The sequence below is a fragment of the Bidens hawaiensis genome, unplaced genomic scaffold (assembly GCF_021521415.1).
Source record: "Bidens hawaiensis isolate Kalapana, Puna unplaced genomic scaffold, B.hawaiensis_p1.1 tig00028000_1, whole genome shotgun sequence".
Lineage (NCBI taxonomy): Eukaryota > Viridiplantae > Streptophyta > Magnoliopsida > Asterales > Asteraceae > Bidens > Bidens hawaiensis.
Window position 1 is genome coordinate 194,883 of NW_027494541.1, and position 21,571 is coordinate 216,453.

General features: G+C 33.0%; 1 pseudogene; it reads left to right on the forward strand.

Moving 5' to 3' along the window:
• The first annotated feature begins 17,968 nt into the window (after window positions 1-17,968).
• Window positions 17,969-20,821, forward strand: LOC143576138 (uncharacterized; annotated as a pseudogene).
• Window positions 20,822-21,571: the final 750 nt, after the last annotated feature.

The window sequence follows — 21,571 nt, forward strand, 5'->3', positions numbered from 1 at the left end:
TATCAACTACCATATGGTAATCAGACTTCATATCTTAGTGTATACCATCTCTACACATTCATTCAACCATGGTTTCACAACACATGCATCCCTTTTATGGGACGTACGATTACTTTAAATCATGTAATAAACAAACTAAACGAAATATAACGGCACGTGATCATCAGTTTCAACCATGCATATTATTTATAGTTTTCAAAATTTATAAGGCATGATCCACCATCTCATCTTACACTCAATTCCATTTACATGACCATAGTCATTACAAGATCACATTCGCACCATGCGTTTTGTTATTTCACTCGCGGGGGTGAAATGATCAACTCATTGTGCTAATGTATTCTTGTTGTAGCTATAATATGCTTCAAGTCTTAAGTTCGGATTAAATACATAGACATCACAAGGGTTCTTAATTATTTTGTATCTCTTGCAAATTTCCACCATACATCTTTGTCACACAGAATCTAATGACATATTTCATGTTATTGTAATTATTAACTCCACCCTTTACTTAGGCCACTCTGTACACAATTAAATTAGAAAGTTTATTTAACTTACTTGCGAGGCACAAGGCCCTTGACAGGTCATACTTCACCGCAAATGGCCTTCATCTCCTTCATTCTTCATTTCTCGAATTATCATTTATTCAAGACCTCTCGTGCTTATCATAAGAAATCTTTCAAAACTAATCGACTCATTCAATCACCCACAGGTGATTAGCCCATAATAACATTCTTAATTTGTGTAGTGGATTTAACACTAAACTCTTTTATTCAAACATACACGAAATTTAGCATTTCTTTCTCGGTTAAAATCACCCATTATCGGCCATAACATATTCATCGTATTTAGGTAAATTGATATCAAAGTCACAAATTTACTCTTTTATAAAGCCCATTTTTTTTGTCAAGTTAAAGGCTTCCAATACTCTTTTATTAAGCCAAAAGCTTTGTATAATTCTATATAAAATTAAAATATATGGAAATACTTCTTTAACAAAGTAATTTTAGAAAAAAAAAAATACATAACAATACTCTTTATGAAATCAAAGATCTGATACAGCTCCTTGTGAAAGTCAAACGACTTCACATAACTCCTTGTGAAAATCAAACGACTTCACATAACTCCTTTGTGAAAGTCAAACGATTTCACATAACTCCTTGTGAAAGCCAAACGACTTCACATAACTCCTTTGTGAAAGTCAAACGACTTCACATAACTCCTTTGTGAAAGCCAAACGACATCACATAACTCCTTGTGAAAGCCAAACGACTTCACATAACTCCTTGTGAAAGTCAAACGACTTCACATAACTCTTTGTGAAAGCCATACGACTTCACATAACTCTTTGTGAAAGTCAAACGACTTCACATAACTCCTTTGTGAAAGTCAAACGACTTCACATAACTCCTTTATGAAGTAATAAACTTCATACAACTCCTTTATGAAGTAATAAACTTCATACAATTTACCCACCTCCCACTTGTTATTTGTAATATTATATAATTGATCATAAGAATACGTATGTAGACTACATTAATTACTACATGGGCCAACTGTAGTAACGTGTAGTACACTTAGGTATTCTTATCCCCACTATTTAACATTGCAAATAAACAAGTTTTGATCACTTAAACATACTTTCTAATTATACCCTTAAAAGTTTCGTAATCATAAAATTCAATCCAGGTCGAATTACTACATCTCATATATTTGTATGTCTTTAATATTTGTAACGTACCTTTGCAATCTTGATCAAGTCTCGGACAGGAACACACAACCAATACCAAGAGCCAGTTTTAGTCCAAGTATGTCCCTCACATACTTGAATCCCTTAAACCAATGCTCTGATACCAACTTGTTACACCCTAAATTTGAAAATTACATTTTTAACATATTTTATTGCGGAAAATATGGTCCCAGAAGTTTCGTTTGTTTCCAATAACATAAAACCAAATTCTATCACGAACATCACGTATAATATCCGTAGGAACTTGTCTTTTAATCAAATATGGTACATATTTTAAAACTTATTCATAATTCATTATCAATATTAGAAACTTGCACTTTGGTGTGTATTGGTGTCCAAATCCAAGCACTTGATCTTCGGCTTTTCGCTTCCATTTGTGGCTTCGCCTAAAACAATCCAATACCAAATATTAGTTATTGCCAATATTTAAATATTATATATAAATAAGATATTAAACCCAACGTAACATTAGTCAAAATATTAAGCCAAACCAGGTCCAGCATAGTCTATGCCGGCTACCGTTATGCAACTCCAAAGATTCAATTTATTATGTATCTTAACCCGCCCGATTGATCATGAGCTTCGCGTACCTGTTTCTAATCAGCATGATTATAACCCATCAACATAATTACAACCCATTTAAATTAATCTTAATGCTATTTCACTTCTCAACTAAAATTCATCTTTAGAAACGGTTACAACTTTTCAACATTTTACTTACAACCCGTCTAAACAACTTAACGAATCATTTATCTAATTAAATCATGCTACTAATTTAATATTCACCAACGAGTCAAATCATCATCTAGTTACTATAATATTAATATAATCGACAAGCTGGTCCGAAACCCAAATCAAACCGTACTACACAATGCTAGTACATTTATATTCTAGACACGAGTAATTCCCGCTTAGACATTTGGTAGGGTAAACTTCAAACTGTAACGAGTTAAAACAACCGGTACGCACTAAGTATAGTCAAAAGAATCAACTTGCAATTAATGGGTCAAGGCGGCCCGTATCCATTTGATATTCATAATAAATCAAAACATACTAATAAGACTTGTAACTTCTTAAACTAGATGTAAGATAAACTTACCTTTGTTCGTAGGAGCTTGATTACACTTCGTGCATTTGACTCGTTGGCTTCCAAGCTTCAACATACCTAAGTTTGTTTAAGTCAACTTTCAACAAGTTAGAATACATAATGTGGACACTCGACATTAGTATTCTTTATATTTTCTTACTGCTCTCATTCATACCGAATAATTAACAAGCCAAGAATCATCAATGTGTTCATCAAGTTATCAGTTAAACATTTTCAAGTCATTTATCAACTTCCCCCATTTTAACGGTTAACTCGGTACATATACGACTAGGCTCTGCTTAGCAACTTCATACATTATGGCATTAATTTACATTAAAGCAGTTATGTCATAATCTATTCTAAACAAGTGTGCACACCATTTATTATTATGAAAAATATGTTTTCAGTACTGCACCTTTTGTGCAGCACCTATTCACCTCAACTTTTGACCAGTTAAAAGTCAGAACTAACTTAATATGCTCAAAAGCAAAATGTAGTAAACTCACAGAGGTTTCCAAGCATATAAAGTTCACTTTTATCGGAGCTACGGTTTATTATATGTGATTTTTAGCAAAACATGTCAGCAACCTATTTTCTGTCAAAACAGTATGCTGAATCTGCTGTATTGCTTCAGAAACTAACTGCTTTGACCAATATTTCATCCGAAACAGCTTTTCATGTTCACATATAAAACTTAGTAGACTCAAGGAGCTTTTTAAGAATATAAAATACATCTTTCTCGGATTTTTATACTATTTTATATGATTATTCAAAGAACGGGACATCAACATAATTTAACTTCAAACAACATGCTGTCATCATTTTAATCTACTGTTTTGATCCGTTTTAAGTCTGAATTAGCTTATCGTGTTCTAAGATGGAACCTAGTACATCAAAAGAGGTTTTCAAGCATGTATAATACACATTCACACGATTTTTCTATGATTTTATACGAACTTTATATGACAGCAGTAATATGAATTTCATATCTTAACAACTCTTTTAATTCCTTTTGGTTGAGACATTTTCACAAAAACCTTGTGTGCATTCATTTGAAATCATTACTTTAAATCTCTACGCACGATCTGAAATGCCTATTTGCTCACACATTTTAACAATGACCTCTTATGTTTGATGCATTACAACAATTATCTTATGTGTACAGATTATAATCATATAACCGCATCCATAAAAGATCTCTAATTTATCAACTGTGTTCATCAAATATGGTATACTCTTGAACACAGTTTGACACTACTAGAATCAACAGTTATAACTAGTAATAGATCACATAATCAATATTATCACTATCAGTTCATCAATAATCACATAAAACACGTACTAGATCATCAAGCATGAAATGTAGATAACAAAGCCCCAACTTTAGGGTTAGAAACACTTACCCAATGATCGATCTACTAGACGATGATTATGTATTTTCTAATGCTCGATTTGAGAAGTGAAATTATATGTTCTCCTTCTTGCTCGTTCTCTTCGTCTTGCTCGTTTTCTTCTTCTGTCCACACACACATCTAGAACATCCAAAAAATATACATCACCCCACCCTTTTGTTTTATTTCCTTTTTGACCCCTCTTTGGTTTATTTTCAAGTTTAACACCCTTCACTTATTAATATCCATGTTTATAAAAATCTTGAAATTTGGGATGTTACAGAGACCTTACTCACACCCACCTTATCGCTGGTGTGGATTGAAACAAGGAGAAGACGGAGCAAATCTCATGATGGATTGAAAGTCTTCCTCTATCTTCACAATTGCAAAACCTTACCTTTCAATCAACGATTCTATTGTGAAATTTCTTATCTTCAACAACATATTAATTGCGCACTAATTTTGAATCCTTTTTTTTTTCAAGCATCTATTTTTTATTATGCTAATTTCAAATCGAATTTAATAAGTAAGTTGTATCATTGCCCCTAATCTATGTATACCTAAAATTGATTAGCTTTTGTTCTATATTGAAGATCGGCCTTTGCTAACTATTAAAGATTCATAGTTCTTTATTAATTAGTTTTTTCGTTAATTTTTTAATGGTTTTATGATATATTATTATTATTACTATTACTATTATTATTATTATTGTATTCAATTTCAAAAGGTTATTTTCGTAAGTGTTCTGATTAGGGTTATTTTTCGTTATGCCTTTGTTAGTTATTGAAGATCATTTAAGGATTATGATCCCGATAACAAAATCATGACTGGATAAGTTGTTGAAACTTTACACCCTTCTAAATCATGCACATTTATTATTATTATTATTATTATTATTATTATTATTATTATTATTATTATTTTGTATATGATTAAAGCGATTTGTTACAATGGAACTCTAACTAATCCAGAATAAAGCCATCGTTGCTATTCATCGATGTTAAAAAGGTCCGATTGTTACAAGCACTATGTTTTACAACTATTAATCGTTGTTTCTATAGGTTAAACACCTCAGTAGGTTTTTTTTAATCTATGTTTAAACACCTCTATAGGTTACAAGCACTATGTTTTGGAACTCTAACTCCAAAATTGTGATCTACAAATTTATGTTTAATTTTAATTAGAGACTTCAAGCTGAAGTGAACTAGGTTTTGTTTACTTTCAAAGTTGAAGTATCAAATTATTGAATATGTTAGCTTTAATGTTTGGGCTAAACACCTCAGTAGGGTATTCGGGTGGAGTTTGACTTTAATGATCAAACAGTTATTTTGTAATTTAATTTTTTGCTAATTGGTTTAATTTACTTTAGTATTTCAGTAGGGTATTCCGGTAAACTTTGGTTTTCATGGTCAAATAATGTATTTGATGCTGATTGGATATAACTTATTTTAAGGATTTTCAAATTGTTTTATCTTCTAATTTATTTGCAGATCATAACTCACTTTAATTTAGATGTTTATTTAATTTGCAACGTTTTTGTTTTTTTTTCACATCTATTTGTGTGACTTTTGGATATATATGGTTTTGTTTAACAATATATTTTTCTAGATAATGATATTGTTATTGTTTGAAACTTCACGTTCAACTCAATATTACTACATGTTTTACTTATTTGTAAGTTCAAGTATCTAAATTGAACGGAAGTGTTATCTGCAGTTTTGCACATAAATAAAGAGATAATATAATTTCGCATTTTACAAACGAAGAATTGTTCTTGCAACTTGAGTTGCATGCCATTTCTTTGAAGTAACAATCTTATGAGAATGTCTTGATACTACACTCAAAGTCAATTATTTCTACTCTATATGTATTATGTTTTTATAATGTGCTATTGGGTATTTGCGTGCCTTTTTACGTTGGTAATATGTAGTTTAAAACTTTTATTTACATTACTCTTTTAATAATTGTAGTGTCAAATGTTTGTTTTATTTTCGGAGAAGTTTGTAAAAAATGAGCAACAAATACATTTTTGTGAGACAAAACATGTTTTATGAGAGGGGAATGAAGTCTCTATAATTAGATAAAAAGAAAAGGTATGCAACGTTGTTTTACCTTTGGATAATTATTTTTTTTACAAAAATATTATGATCACAACCATAATATGTTTATCAAAAAACTAAAAAGAAAATAATCACTTGTAGGTAATACCAACTTTCTATTGCAAAAAGATCCCAAATGTTGAAGCATTTGATATTATAAAAAAACACCTTATTTCAACAACACTGCTGATGTTGTTTTAGGTAGCGGGTAGCAACTTATTGATATTTTATCATCAAATATCAAGCATGTTGAAAACAAGGTCAGTTTTGGAATAAATATTTTCATGCATCAATACAACAAGTTCAGAAAGTTAAACCTTAAGGTGTTGGTTTCTTTCTCAATTGATGCGGGTCATAAATCATAAACGGTCCGGTGTTAACAAGAAGCGCACTTGATTGAGATTCGGTCATAGTGCAGCTTACCAATTTTTGTTTACATTTAGACCAGAATATTTAGCTTCATCTTTCAGAAAGTGGGAAATACTAGGCCGTTGGCATAATGGAATCCTTGGTATTCCAAGGTACCTTATCATTACTTTGTTCATCTTCGTTCATAAAAAATAAGGGCATGTTCGTGTGCATTCATGTCCGTTCATTTAAAATTTAAATGAATAGTTTGCAATGGAAATGAACAAGTCTAGTGCATCACAATTCATCCAGAAAACACATCTAAATTAGTGGCTTAAATTTACCTAATTCATTTTAACGAGCCCTTTTTATTTTCATATTTAAATAAATATAACTACTTAAATGTTTATAAAACATAAACGAACGAAAATACATCAACGTAAATAAACTAACATAACCGGATGCTCACGAACATAAATGAATGAACATAATGCATGTTCATATTCGTTCGTTTTTTAAATGAATGAAGATAAGAAAAACTTCCAGCCGAACAATTCGTGAATGCTCAGTTCATTTATAGGCTTAAATTAACTGTAAACTTGTTGGAAATATAAATATACAACTTATAATAAGGAGCGTATATTTTTAGAGTAGTAACTACAGATATATTTATATAAACACTTTTATAATACTTTCTGCATTTCCAAACTCTAATTAACAATACTAGAAAAAAGAAAAAAAATTAATCATAAAAGGGTCAAATGGGTCACACTGGTTAAAAGTCGTCTGACATTTATTGCATTATGTTTTTGCAATCATATTAACAGGTCCGCGCAATCCGACCTAACCTTGACATAATTTCATGAATACCTTGACAGAAGATGAATGCTATTTTTGCTCCACTATATCGTCAAAATATAATTCTTCTAATAAAGAAGATACAACAGGTATACACAATTCCTTTATGATCATGCTTTGTAATGGACTTTTTATAAATGAGTCATAATTTGGTTTATATTAATGTCAACTTCATATTTGGCAGGAGAAGCCATCAAGGTTAAAACTTATGTTATCACTTACTTTAATGAAGTACCATGTGAACTTCAGAAGTTAAGTGGTAAGATTCATATTAATATTTTATTTTCTTTTTAAATTGGTTGGCTTTACTTCGTCAAAATTCACCCAAATAAAACATAATAAAAATATTCTAATATTTTTAGGAAACTGGTGGTGGCGGCGGTGGAATATGTCACATAAGCATACCACGTATATGCTAAATAAGCATGCAACATCATAAAAAACTAACGACATTAGGATTTCGTGAGTCAGGATTCATTGGTAAAACAAAAATGATAAAATGTGGGACTGTCATCTGCCATTTCGTTAGTTGGGATCGACAGTGACCAAAAGGTGATAGTTGAGATTATTTAAAACCAATATATCTTTTTTAAAAGTGGTTGCAAATTGTTATTGACACAATATTTGATTAAATAAACTAAGAACAAACATAAATCTCTTCAACAACCTACAAAACTTCCACTTAACAACAAAATTCAACCGATTAAGGGGAATATTAACTTAGGGTTTCTAACTGTTAGATGAAACAGATGATTTGAAGAAGACAACGATAAGAGAGTTTCTCAAGACGGTTTATTACCATATAGCGTCAGTGTCAAATGACGGCTTCCAATTATTACTGATTTTAAAAAATAAAAAAATAAATTTACAAAATTCGTAATACAAAAAATTATGTATAAAGTATTAAAAACATATACATTATTAATAAAAAATAATTTTTTTAAAAACTTAGTTTTTACATATGATCTTAAAATTTTCGTTAATATAATTCATAAACTAATATAACTTCTATTACATTTGATCAGAATAAACACTAATTAACAAATTAAATGTTCTTGTAATACATCAACAATAACTAAACTACAAAATTTATAAATACAACAAATACATACAAAATAATAAGAAAATCACAAACTAAACTTCATACTAAAAAGATATAATAAATTAATAATTCACCAAAAAAATGAAATGATAACACATGACGTGTCCGTTTAATATATATGTGGAACTAAAATTAGCTATAGAATTCAAATACATCAATTTATTTAAAACTCAATTCGCTATCAAGTACAAAATACATATTTTAAACAAAAAATGTTGGGCTATATTAATTGACAGACACATGAGAGCCCATTTTTGGTGATCTATTAAACAACATATACGCTCTACATCACCAACGAACCGTAACAACTCAATACAAACGAAATCAACACAAACAATATAACTTACTTTATACATTCATGTATATCAAGACGAAAATTCACATCTTAAATAGCAAAATGTTGGGTCACGTTAACTACTAGACTCATGAGACTCATTTGAGATATAAACAAAAAATAAAGCAAACCAATAAATATAATTTTTTTATAAGTTCATGTAACCGTTAAGTTTAATACCTAAACACATCATACATGAAAAATATTCATAAATAATAATTAAAAAAAATAAAGCTAACCCGCGTAACATGCGGGCTAAAAGTTAGTTGAAATATATACAACACAATATTTAACTTAAGCCAAAAGATAACAAAAAAAAACATAATTTAAAAGGGGAAACCACACAGAGTAGGTAAGGTGCTGGTTACAAACTTAAAATAAGGCAAGACTCATACCACTTGCTCTGTTATAATATATTAATATTATGGTTATCAACATCTAATATAGATTAGCTTTCTTCTCAAGTTTTCCTATCTTATATATACTTCTTATTGTACATCATTGTAATATACACATGATTAATAAAATCTACATCTTTCTCCCTACCTCTCTTTCTCATATGCATTGGCTATTAGGTTTGTTTCACAACACGCTATCAGCACGAGTCTCTCAACTCGCAACGTTAATCCCATACCGCAAAACCCTATCTCCGCTCTCAATATTATAGATGGGTCATTCTAGAGAAATATGCATATCAGGTAATCTTTGACTTCATATATATGTTATTCCATCGAGAACTTATGTAATAGTACTTTTATTTAGTCAGCTTCTTTTACTTCTTTTACTTAGCAAGCAATTTTTTTTGGATACTTCTTACTAGCCCACAAATTTTAACCAAACATAATTGATCACAACTGTTTTAAGTTTAGTTTTCAACATGTTTAGCCATGTAGCTTTCGTTTAAAAATAAACATTATTATTTATACTCCTCATATAAGCTATTGATTTATTTGAATCAGCTATTTTAATATACATGTGGAAGTGAAAAAATAGATAATTGTTTTCGATGTGTGCTCTAGATTTATTATTAGTTATAACTTGTATATTCTTATATTAGTTCAACATACTGATCTAAAATAGTAGATTAATATGTTATTTGATTGAATTTAATAGTATGTGCATAAGCAAATTCAAATCCTTAAAACCGTATCATATATGTATAATTTGAATGAAAATTTGTATTTGAATTTTGTGAGTCATGGTTTATGCTTCAATTTGTTTTTATTAATCTAATTCTACATTCTCACTTCTCCTAAATGTTTTTAGTATATATATATATATATTCATGATCATTTTTATGAACCTAATAACTAATTCTAGCCACTTATTTTGGTTATTTCTTTACTATATATAAAGACGTGAGATTTATAATTAATGTATTTCTGTTACACAGACCTTTCTTATAGACATATAGTTAAAAATTATTATTGTAAATTAACAAGAGACTTCTTGATGTCTTTTATACGTAGAACCACAAAATTTATTATTACAAAGAAAGAATGCTTATTTGAAAATAATAAGGGATCATATGTTATTAAACAATCATAGAAAGCGATTTTGATTTTTGTTTAGATTTCAAGTTAGAGTGATTCAAATATTTGTTATAATAATAAACTTGTGATTATTGATATATGCATATTAATACAACTTTACTAATGACATTAAATTTAAACAATATAATTCTCTTAGCATGTTGACATGTTATAATGTCATGTATGTTATAATGTCAGTATTGTATAATTCAGTATTATAGTGTGCAATGTATTTTGTATGATATAATTTATTTCAAAGTTGTGATTATCACTCTATAATGAAAGAGTTTAAATATGCTTAGATTAGATATGACACTCGATATATTTGTTAATGTTTGAAAGTATGACAAATATTGGTTAGATATGTGTGTACTTGTTATACCGTGAAAAGATTAATACACTAGTTGTATAAATATTTGTTTGTAGTGATGAAATTTTATTATTTTATAATGTTATATTACAACTAATTTTATATGGTGACATGTTATATTTCATGTATATTTTGCATTCTATACAACATTGTTTATTTACATAGATAGTGTTGATTAGACAATTTAAACCAATAGATAGTGTTGATTAGACAGTTTAAACCAAAAGTTACAGTTTATGACCACTCTAAAAAAAGTAGACAGAATTACAAATTTTGTCCTTTAAAATAAGACGAATTACGGTTCGTGTCCTTTGTTAAGTTTCCTTGCAGGCGGTGTACTTTAAACATTTTTTTCCTACACGTTATGTCCTTTACGCTAACTGGGTTAGAAAAACTCAGTTAAGTATGACATGTGCCAGACATGTGATGGGCATAATTGTAATTTTAGTGTATCTTTAAATTAAAAAAAAAGAAAATATATATGCTCCCCTCCTTTCTCTCTTCTTTCTCTCTAAGCCACCACCATCACCATGAACTCCGGCCACCGCAAACGATCCCTATCACCCGAACCCGACCCATCCTTTTCCAAAACCCGTATCCCTATCACCCGAACCCGACCCATGATAAAAACTGAAAGTGACGTTACTGGTATAATTATGTATGGAAGAAATCAAAAAATCATTCATAATTACTTAAATTGCCCCTTGAAACTTTTAACTTCCATGGCCACAATAATTATACAACCGGTAACTTCACCGCAATAATAATCATCTTGAATCAAGAAGATAAATCAACAAAACAAAACAGTAATACACGTATACCCAAATCAACCATAACCTATTCAATTTCTAATCTTTGTAAACAAAAACCCTAAATCACCTGCAATAGCTAGTGATAAAAGCGAGACTTCTGGCTCCGAATCCTTCTGCGTCCATCAAGTCGCTCCATATACAAACCATTGATATATACAAATCTGGCTGGAGTTGGATGAAACCGTAAATGCAACTGTAAAATTCTTAATTGTGATGAAGCCACGTGTCTGATTAACATGAAATGAAAATTAAAGAGAAGGGCTACCGCCACACACCAACCAACACTTGTAACTCCGGCCAAATTCCGGCCACCGCCAGCCACCGTCACAAATTCCGGCCACCAGAAACAACCACACCACCATATCACAGGCGATAACAGCTCCCACCCACCACATCATTACCACGCCGACATCGCCGCCACCTAGGGTTCCACGGAAGAACCCGACGGCGACGGTCAACAATGATGAAGAGATACAAGGTTACCTTGCCCCATCGGAGAACACCATCGGCAATGACTCAGACCACCGTAGGTAACACTCATCGCTTCAGCAGACAACCACCACAACCGCCACCTAGGGTTCTGATAGGGAACCCGGTAACAAATCTGAGATCCCGGTAACAAATCTGAGATCCGGTAGCTGTGGGTTCTGTTGGTTGGTGTGTGGCGGTAGCTGTGGGTTCTGATAGGGAACCCAGTAACAAATCTGAGATCCGGGTTAATATTTTAGGGTTTCGTGGTCGATTTAAAAAGTTTGGGCTTCGTGGTGGCAGTTGCAGGTGTTGGCTGTTGTGTAGTGGTGGTTGCGGTATGGTGGTGTGGTTGTTTCTGGTGGCCGGAATTTGTGACGGTGGCTGGCGGTGGCCGATTTAAGAAAGTATGGTTTTGTGGTGGCAGTTACAAGTGTTGGTTGGTGTGTGGCGGTAGCTGTGGGTTTGGGCTTCATGGTGGCCGGAGTTTTGGAAAAGGATGGGTCGGGTTCGGGTGATAGGGATCGTTTGCGGTGGCCGGAGTTTATGGTGGCCGGAGTTTATGGTGATGGTGGTGGCTTAGAGAGAAAGAAGAGAGAAAGGAGGGGAGTATATATATTTTCTTTTTTTTTTAATTTAAAGATACACTAAAATTACAATTATGCCCATCACATGTCTGGCACATGTCATACTTAAATGAGTTTTTCTAACCCAGTTAGCGTAAAGGACATAACGTGTAGGAAAAAAATGTTTAAAGTACACCGCCTGCAAGGAAACTTAACAAAGGACACGAACCGTAATTCGTCTTATTTTAAAGGACAAAATTTGTAATTCTGTCAAAAAAGTATATATTCTTACATATGACATTTTAAGTGTCATAATCCCGAATCTCATTATCAAGTTACAAAAGGTCATAAGTAGACCGATAAATTTTATATGATTGGGAAATTTAATTACTTCGCAATTAGTGTTATGAAAAGATTATATTATTTAGTAGAAAAATTGGATGAAACAATTTTCACCTGTCACACTTCAAATATGTTCTTGAAGTAGCAATATCGTTAAAAGAGTATGAAATATTTGAAGTGAGTTTATATCCGTATGTTCGAGAAAATAATAAAAATGATGACATTAATAGGTTTTATGTCATTCTTCGAAGTAAATGTGAATATGCAATGATCGTTGCGATCATGGGCATAATTGAAAATTTGTAACGATGATTATATTAACAATGAGATCGGCCATCGGAATTATAATGTTGGTCATCCTAATAATGAGATCGACCACCACATGTGGCAAAGAGATTGATCATATATGATAACAAAATGTGGAAATACAAAAGTGAAATCACATGATCGTTTAAAACGATAATACAATGCTCACTCATATTTACAATGTCGTACTGAAGAAGCATAATACATATACGATTATAAACTTGAAGTTTATGGATCATGATTATCTAATGGTGTGACCGGTTAGACCATACCGAGTCAAAGATGTAAAATTTATTGAATAACCAAATGATTCTTCGTGATAATTGAACATGCAAAGTTTGCTCTCAAGGGAAATTATTTATTTACCAACTAAAGGAGGGTGTGAATCCTTAAATGTTATGGAATGAGAAAAGGATACACATATCCTAAACATGATACCATTTAGTACTTTAAAATCGATGTATCATCTAAATGGTTATCAAGTTCGCAACTTCATGTTTGCGTGATTTATGTCTTAGCTAATAAGATAGCAAGTATATTTTCCAGATTGACATATATGTTTTTGGTTATAATAATGAATTTAATTCCCAAGTTATTAGTAATTATTAGAATAACTATTGAACTTTATATAGATTATGTTCACATATAAATTGATTTTATTGAGACAATCATTGAACATCTACAATTGATTTCAAAGCAAGTGATCATAAGTGCAACAATTCATGTTTGCATTTGGGTACATGTATTTTACATACAATATCATTAATTCACATCAAGCTAATAATTTATAATACTTACTCCCTGTTAAAGTTGGTTTTGGTCAGAACCACACATTTCCCATCAAAAATTTTGTTTGTGTGATATGTAATGAAATTGATCAACCATAACACACAAAGATGGGACCTCAAAGGAGGTTGGTAATTTGATATGAATGTATTATTAAATACTTAGAGCCATTAATGAGAGATATATCTACAACTTATTGGTGTTCACTTTGGTGAATCAACGTTCCCAACATCAGGGGAGATATAAATCAGTTGGAAAACGAATTTAGTTTGAATGAATTATCATTGATCCTCAAACTAAATTATATGAACTGAAAATTCAAAGAATAATTCAAGTATAAATCTTAACAAATCTATTACTAACAGATTCACTGGCCAAAATAGAGTGCCTATCTAAGACACCTATACCAACTGCTAATGCGCCAATTAATATTACTGTCTAAAAAGGACAGCCACATATTGATAATAAGTCTACGTACGCCTAAAGCGTGGTAGACTAGTTGATTCCAAAGGTAAAAAATCCTCGAAAATTGGAGCAAGTAATGAAGGTGGTCAAGTCGATGTATAATACAAGTCTCTTGAAAGATATTAGATGATGACCGTCGTTTGAGTCAATCAAAAACCTAATTATTCTAAATAGTTAGAGCAAGTAGGGTATCGTATCACAAGGAGTATGTGGTCAATGTATTCGTGTAACAAATGTCTAATTATGAAGTGAATGAATTTTAGTGCTGATCAAACAAGCAATAGTTTAAATTAAGAGAACTAAGCAACGAACACGTAAACGAGTATTAAGCAGTTAACAAACAAATCACACCCCGGGAATTCAAGCAAGCAACCAATAAAATCTCATGCAACCTAACAGATTAGTTATTAACGATTAACTGAAAACTGATCAATCAGACAAAACCTTAGACATCAACAATTACTTTACACACGGCACTGGTTATCAAACAGTCCTTGCCAGTGTGACTCAGTTAAGGGCAATTGTATGTTTTATCGTATTCAATCTAACCAAACAGTTATATGACTAATTATCTAGCAACTGGTAACAGATCGTTCAGACCAACGTAAACCAAAACCGACCGAACACTCAGAAATACCAAACATCAATAATCATATATCAATCATAAATAATAATACACAAGTGTTCTTAATCACATGAGAAAAAACTGTAAAGATTACAAACTATACACCCCGGTACGATTCTATGAGATTAGCCGAGCCTAGACATCATCAAATCTTCGATACGGGTGATATGAATCATGTATAGGGTCTTGGCACGAGCTAGGATAGTGAAAATCGCCTTCTTGGACTGCTAGAATCGCCTCTTGGTCGTCAAAACGGAGTTAGGGGTGTTTATGATGAAAAATAACATTAAAACCTAATTTTCCCGTCTGCACCACCCGTCGCGGTACGCGACGGGGTCTTCCAAGGTCAATCGCGTATCGCGATTGACCAAAAGTCAAACATTTTTAATCTCCCATCGCGGTACGCGATGCGGCCCTCAGCAAGCCCATCGCGTACCGCGATGGGACCTGTTACAACATTCTTCAATCAACTTCATCGTTTTGCGTGTTGGACATCCCAGGTCTTCATTTCGTGTCACAACAGGTCCATATTGAGTACTTTAACGCCTATGACCTGAAATCCAATAATACACGTATGAAGTATCGATAGTTCTAGACTAAACGGTTAAAACTAAACAATAAACGAACTAAAACATATACAAATTAACCGACCATCATTAGACATGATGGTTCTCAAAGAACCTTAGGTACGTAAACATTAAGTGCTCTCAGCATATTATATCATGTCTAGAAATGTATGGAATCGAAATAAAATCGACGTCGTTATACTTTTATATATACAATTAGAGCTTGAAATAATGATGATGAGGATCAAGATTTAATATATGCCTATGAATGAAAACATATAAATGATTGGCCAAAACTAAAAGACGCAAGTGATGTAGAGTTAAATTCTCAAATGAAACAAAAAGTTTTCGGACCGACGGTCCATACAACTGAAGTTGTAACATGTGTTAGATACAAACGGGTCTTTTATGTTAGTTATGAAAATTCAATTAAGTGATATAAAGCAAAATTGGTGGCACAAGTATTTTACAAAGACCCATAATTAATTATGAGGATACACATTCTCTATTGGTGGAAACAATGACTTTCCGATACCTAAATAGTCCGGTAATACACAGGGAGAACTGATATGCGTCTAATAAATAATGTTATTCAGTTGATACTGAAAGTTTACAAGAAAATCTATGAAGGATTTGAATTATCAAATCATGTAAAGTAAGCGTAATTATATGTTTAAAGAGACAATTCTTTTTTATAGACCTTGACAATATGTGATTATTGCTCGACTTATAGTTTGAGTATATGTGTAATTATATGTTTATTAATCCATCAAAATGTATCTAGAAAATGTTGAGACATTTTAGCATGGACAAATTTAATCATTTTAGCATGCTAAAGGATGTCTAACAATTACTCTAAATCGTTGTCTATATGAATATGAATATTATTGGTTTGGAAATACCATAATCAAATGCATATGTGCATTATGTCGCGCTGTTAGCTATATATGATTATTATTATTATTATTATTATTATTATTATTATTATTATTATTATTATTATCTTTATTTATATTTTTTGGCATGAGTCCTGCTATGAGACATCATAATGGGTTAAAACATATATTATATTTCAGGTATGAAAGATATGCGTTTATATTTTACTAACCCATCTAAACAAGTTTGGTTAGTCTTGTTGATGCAGAGAAACACAACAATATCATAGTGTTTACAAGATAAAGCAATAGAAGTTTTCACGTGAAGATCATACAACACTATTCAACTTAAGGTATCAAATATCAACGAACGAAGACGCAAATTATTGACTATAAAAGTTTTGGACAACTTTCATAGAAGATCGATATTTACCATTTTGACGAATATAAAAGTTTTTAATGAGGTATTAAATTTAATAACCAAGAGGAAATATTATAAATATATTAATATTAACTAATATAGATTAGTTTTCTTAACAAGTGTTCTTTCTTTTATATATATATATATATATATACTTCTCACTGTATCTCTGTTTCTATACAGGCGTACAACCCGAAAGAGTCAAATCGCACACAACACACACAGTGAGTCATCATCAATCACAGAGGTACGTTTCTGGATTAACAACTGAGCACTTCATAGCCCTTGCTGTTTAGACAGTCTCATCTTCTCCGCTCAAGCTTTTAGAAACACAACCTTGTCAATTTCAAAATTATTAGGGATTTTTCAATTTGACCATCATTCTTTATTGATCTAAGGTTTCAGTTTTCTTTTATGTCTTGTACCTGGGGCTTGGAATTTTCTTGAATCTTGATTCAAGGTGGTTCCTTTTTATTTTATTATTTTTTTCTTTCTGGGTTTTATAAATATATATGCACTGGGGTTTAATAAAATAATATGTATGTCTGCAGACAGCTGCATTGACCTTTAAATTGTTGGGATTTATTTTTCTTGATTTTTAACTCTAATTTCAAGATTTCAACTTTTTTCTTCTCTGACATCAATTGTAGCTCTGTTCTTCGTCTGGGTTTGATTTATATTCACCCATTAGGGTTTTGATTAGTCAAAAACAGCTTATTTGATTTCAGTATGTTATAAAGGTGGTTCCTTTTTTGCTTTTTGCTGCTTAGAGAATTTTAGGGTTTGGATTTATGTTCAAATAAGCCAAATATTTTATTTATTTTTCTTTTTTGGGTTGTAAGATTGCTTATGAACAGAAGCTGTGATGCATCTTTCACCATGGAAGCCAATTTCTCTTTGTGCATCTTTAATTTTGGACAAAAAAGGCAAAAAGAAAAATGGGCCTGAAAGCCCTTATTCACCAGATGATAATAATAATAATAATAATAATAATAATAATAATAATAATAATAATATTAAGAAGCTCAAAGAAGCTCTTGAAGCAGCTTCTGAAGATGGATCACTCATCAAATCACAAGATATTGACTCAGAATCTTTACTCAATGATCAAGATGATAATAATGATCCCGGGTTGGGACGATCCCGTTCGCTGGCCCGACTCAAAACTCAAAAGGAATTCCTTAGAGCGACCGCACTCGCAGCCGACAGAACGTTTGAAACCGAACGATCGATTCCCGATCTCCATCAATCGTTTAACAAGTTCCTCACAATGTACCCAAAGTATCGGTCTTCGGAAAAGGTTGATCATTTAAGATCAGATGATTATTCACATTTATCCGAATCTGTTCCTCCAAAGGTATGTCTTGATTATTGTGGATTCGGGTTGTTTTCGTTTTTGCAAACGTTTCATTATTGGAAGTCATCGACATTTAATTTAACCGAAATAACCGCCAATTTGAGTAATCACGCACTTCACGGTGCTGAAAAGGGAACCGTGGAACACGATATCAAAACTCGGATTATGGATTATTTGAACATCCCCGAGAACGAATATGGGCTCGTGTTCACGGTTAGTCGAGGGTCGGCTTTCAAGCTTCTAGCCGAATCGTACCCGTTTCACACGAATAAAAAGCTGTTGACCATGTATGACCACGAGAGCCAGTCGGTCAACTGGATGGGTCAAAGTGCTAAACAAAAGGGCGCGAAGGTTCAAACCGCGTGGTTTAAATGGCCGACGCTTAAACTTTGTTCAACCGATTTAAGAAAACAAATTTCAAGTAAAAAGAAAAGGAAGAAAGATTCGGCTTTCGGGTTGTTTGTGTTCCCGGTTCAATCACGGGTTACGGGTTCTAAGTATTCTTATCAGTGGATGGCTTTGGCCCAACAAAATAACTGGCACGTGTTACTTGATGCGGCCTCGTTGGGACCGAAAGACATGGATTCTCTCGGACTGTCTCTTTTTCGGCCCGATTTTATTATTACGTCTTTTTATCGGGTTTTTGGGTTTGACCCGACTGGATTTGGGTGCTTGCTGATCAAGAAATCGGTTATAAGAAGTCTGCAAAGTCAAACGGGGCATGCCGGGTCGGGTATCGTTAAAATCAGCCCGTTTTTTCCGTCATACCTAAGTGATCCGGTTGATGGGATGCCAGGATTGTCGGGAATTGAAGAAGATGTCAATGGGAGTGGTGATGTGATGTTGGAAAGCGGGCCCGGCCCGCGATTACCCGCATTTTCTGGCGCGTATACTTCGGCTCAAGTGAGAGGTATTTGATACTGAAATAGAGCACGATAACGTCTCGGGTTGAGCATGATTTTTGAAGAAAGTGAGGGGGTTTCAGTTGGTGAAGTGATGAAAAGCCCGGTTTTTAGTGAAGACGAGTCGTCGGATAACTCGTTATGGATCGATCTTGGATCGAGCCCGGTCGGGTTCGATTATGGTGGTGGCCCAGATAAAGATAAGAACGGGCTTTCAACATCACCTGCTCCACCTGTTTGGTTCACAGGCAGGGCCAAAAACAAACCGTTATCGTCTCCAAAATCGAGTTTTAAAACAGCTAATAGCCCCGTATGCGATCAAGAAGCCCAAATGTTGTCGTTTGATGCAACGGTTATGTCTGCTTCACAAGAATTGGACCGAATTAAGGAAGTCCTGAAAGAAGATTATTTTGTGGGGCCCACAAATAATACTCTAAATCATGAAAACTTTCACGAAGAAGAACCCGAAACAAGCAAATGGGAAAACGGGTCGGGCTCAAAGGCCGCTTCTCAGGCCAACGAAAGCGCCATAAGACGGGAAACCGAGGGGGACTTTCGGTTATTAGGAAGACGAGAAGGGAACAATAATCGGTTTCCGGGTAGTCATCGGCTTTTTGGGGTTGATGAAACTGAGCAAGACCGGTAAGCACAGGAAGACGGGTATCGTTTGCTTTAAACGAACCAAGTAAAAACGGAGACATTTTAACTGCAAATATTGAAGAAGATGATGATTATTATAGTGACAGTGAATACAATGAAGGTCAAGAATCGAGTAGACGCGAACCTGAGATTACATGTAAGCATCTTGATCATGTGGATATGTTGGGTCTCAATAGGACGACTCTTTGGTTTCGGTTTTTGGTCAACTGGCTCGTGACATCACGTCTTCAGTTGCGAATACCTGGGGCAAAAGGGCAAGACGGGATCCCACTTGTTCACATATACGGGCCGAAGATAAAATACGAACGGGGCGCGTCCGTGGCGTTTAATATTAGAGACCGGAGAAAAGGTTTAATCAGGCCTGAAACGGTTCAGAAATTGGCTGAACAAAACGGGATTTCACTCGGTGTGGGGATACTTAGTCATATACGGGTTTTGGATGGCTCAAAATCACACCCGAATCGTGAAGATATGACAGTTTGTATGCCGATGGAGACCGGAGGGCAAAAAGGGAAAAGCGGGTTTGTTAGGGTTGAAGTTGTGACTGCTTCTTTGGGCTTTTTGACTAACTTTAGTGACGTGTACACACTGTGGGCTTTTGTTGCAAAGTTTTTGAATCCTGATTTCGGCTCAGAAACCGGGCTTTCGACTCTTGTTGAAGATGAAGAATAGTATTTGAGATTTCAAGAACAGATTATGGGTTGTTTTATCTTGTTTGATCATGTTTGCTAGACTCGTGTGTGTTAAGCCGGAAGTTGTAAATTATTCTGAATTTGTTAAATTGAAATAGATGTTTGGATTATTGTGATATTTGAAATTATATGGATTTGATCCATTTTGATGTGTAAGTGGAATATGTACTATTGATTTAGCTTTAATTGGTAGATGGTAGGCCATAACCATCAAGTTTGTTTGCCATATCATGCCTTTGATATTAGATTAAATTCCAAAACAGAAATTGAAATAACTCTACTTTAAGTTTCTTCACATAAATGCCATTTTAATCAACCTTTTAAACATATAACTATTTGACTAAAATTAGATTTAGATTATTAGCACGTATAACCACAAATTTAAACCTAGTAAACACATGGCAAATGCGATTGAAAGTTGACTTGTATGACGAAATGTGACAGCGCAAAGCTAATAGAAAGATGACATGTGACAACACAAATAATGAATATTTTCAAAGCCGAAAGTAAGGGATGGCATTTTTGCCAATAGGTTGATGAGAAACATGAGACGTTTTGGTCCAAAAAGCCTATGCATAAGGCGTGCACATTATGGACATGAGGCTCACGCCTACATACAACCAATAAGCTCTATATACAGGCGTAGGTTGCATTTTCTAATCTTTGTTATGCACAAACCTATTCATCAACTAAACATTTCATAATTCTTAATCTCTTATATTGTTTTTAATTTCTTACATAAACCCCTAATTTTGACCCATGATTATATGAGACACATCTTAGTCATTGGTGATTTGTTAAGCCCAAAGGCGCCAATGCCAAATAGCCATATGTTTCATAGGTCAAAGAGAATATTA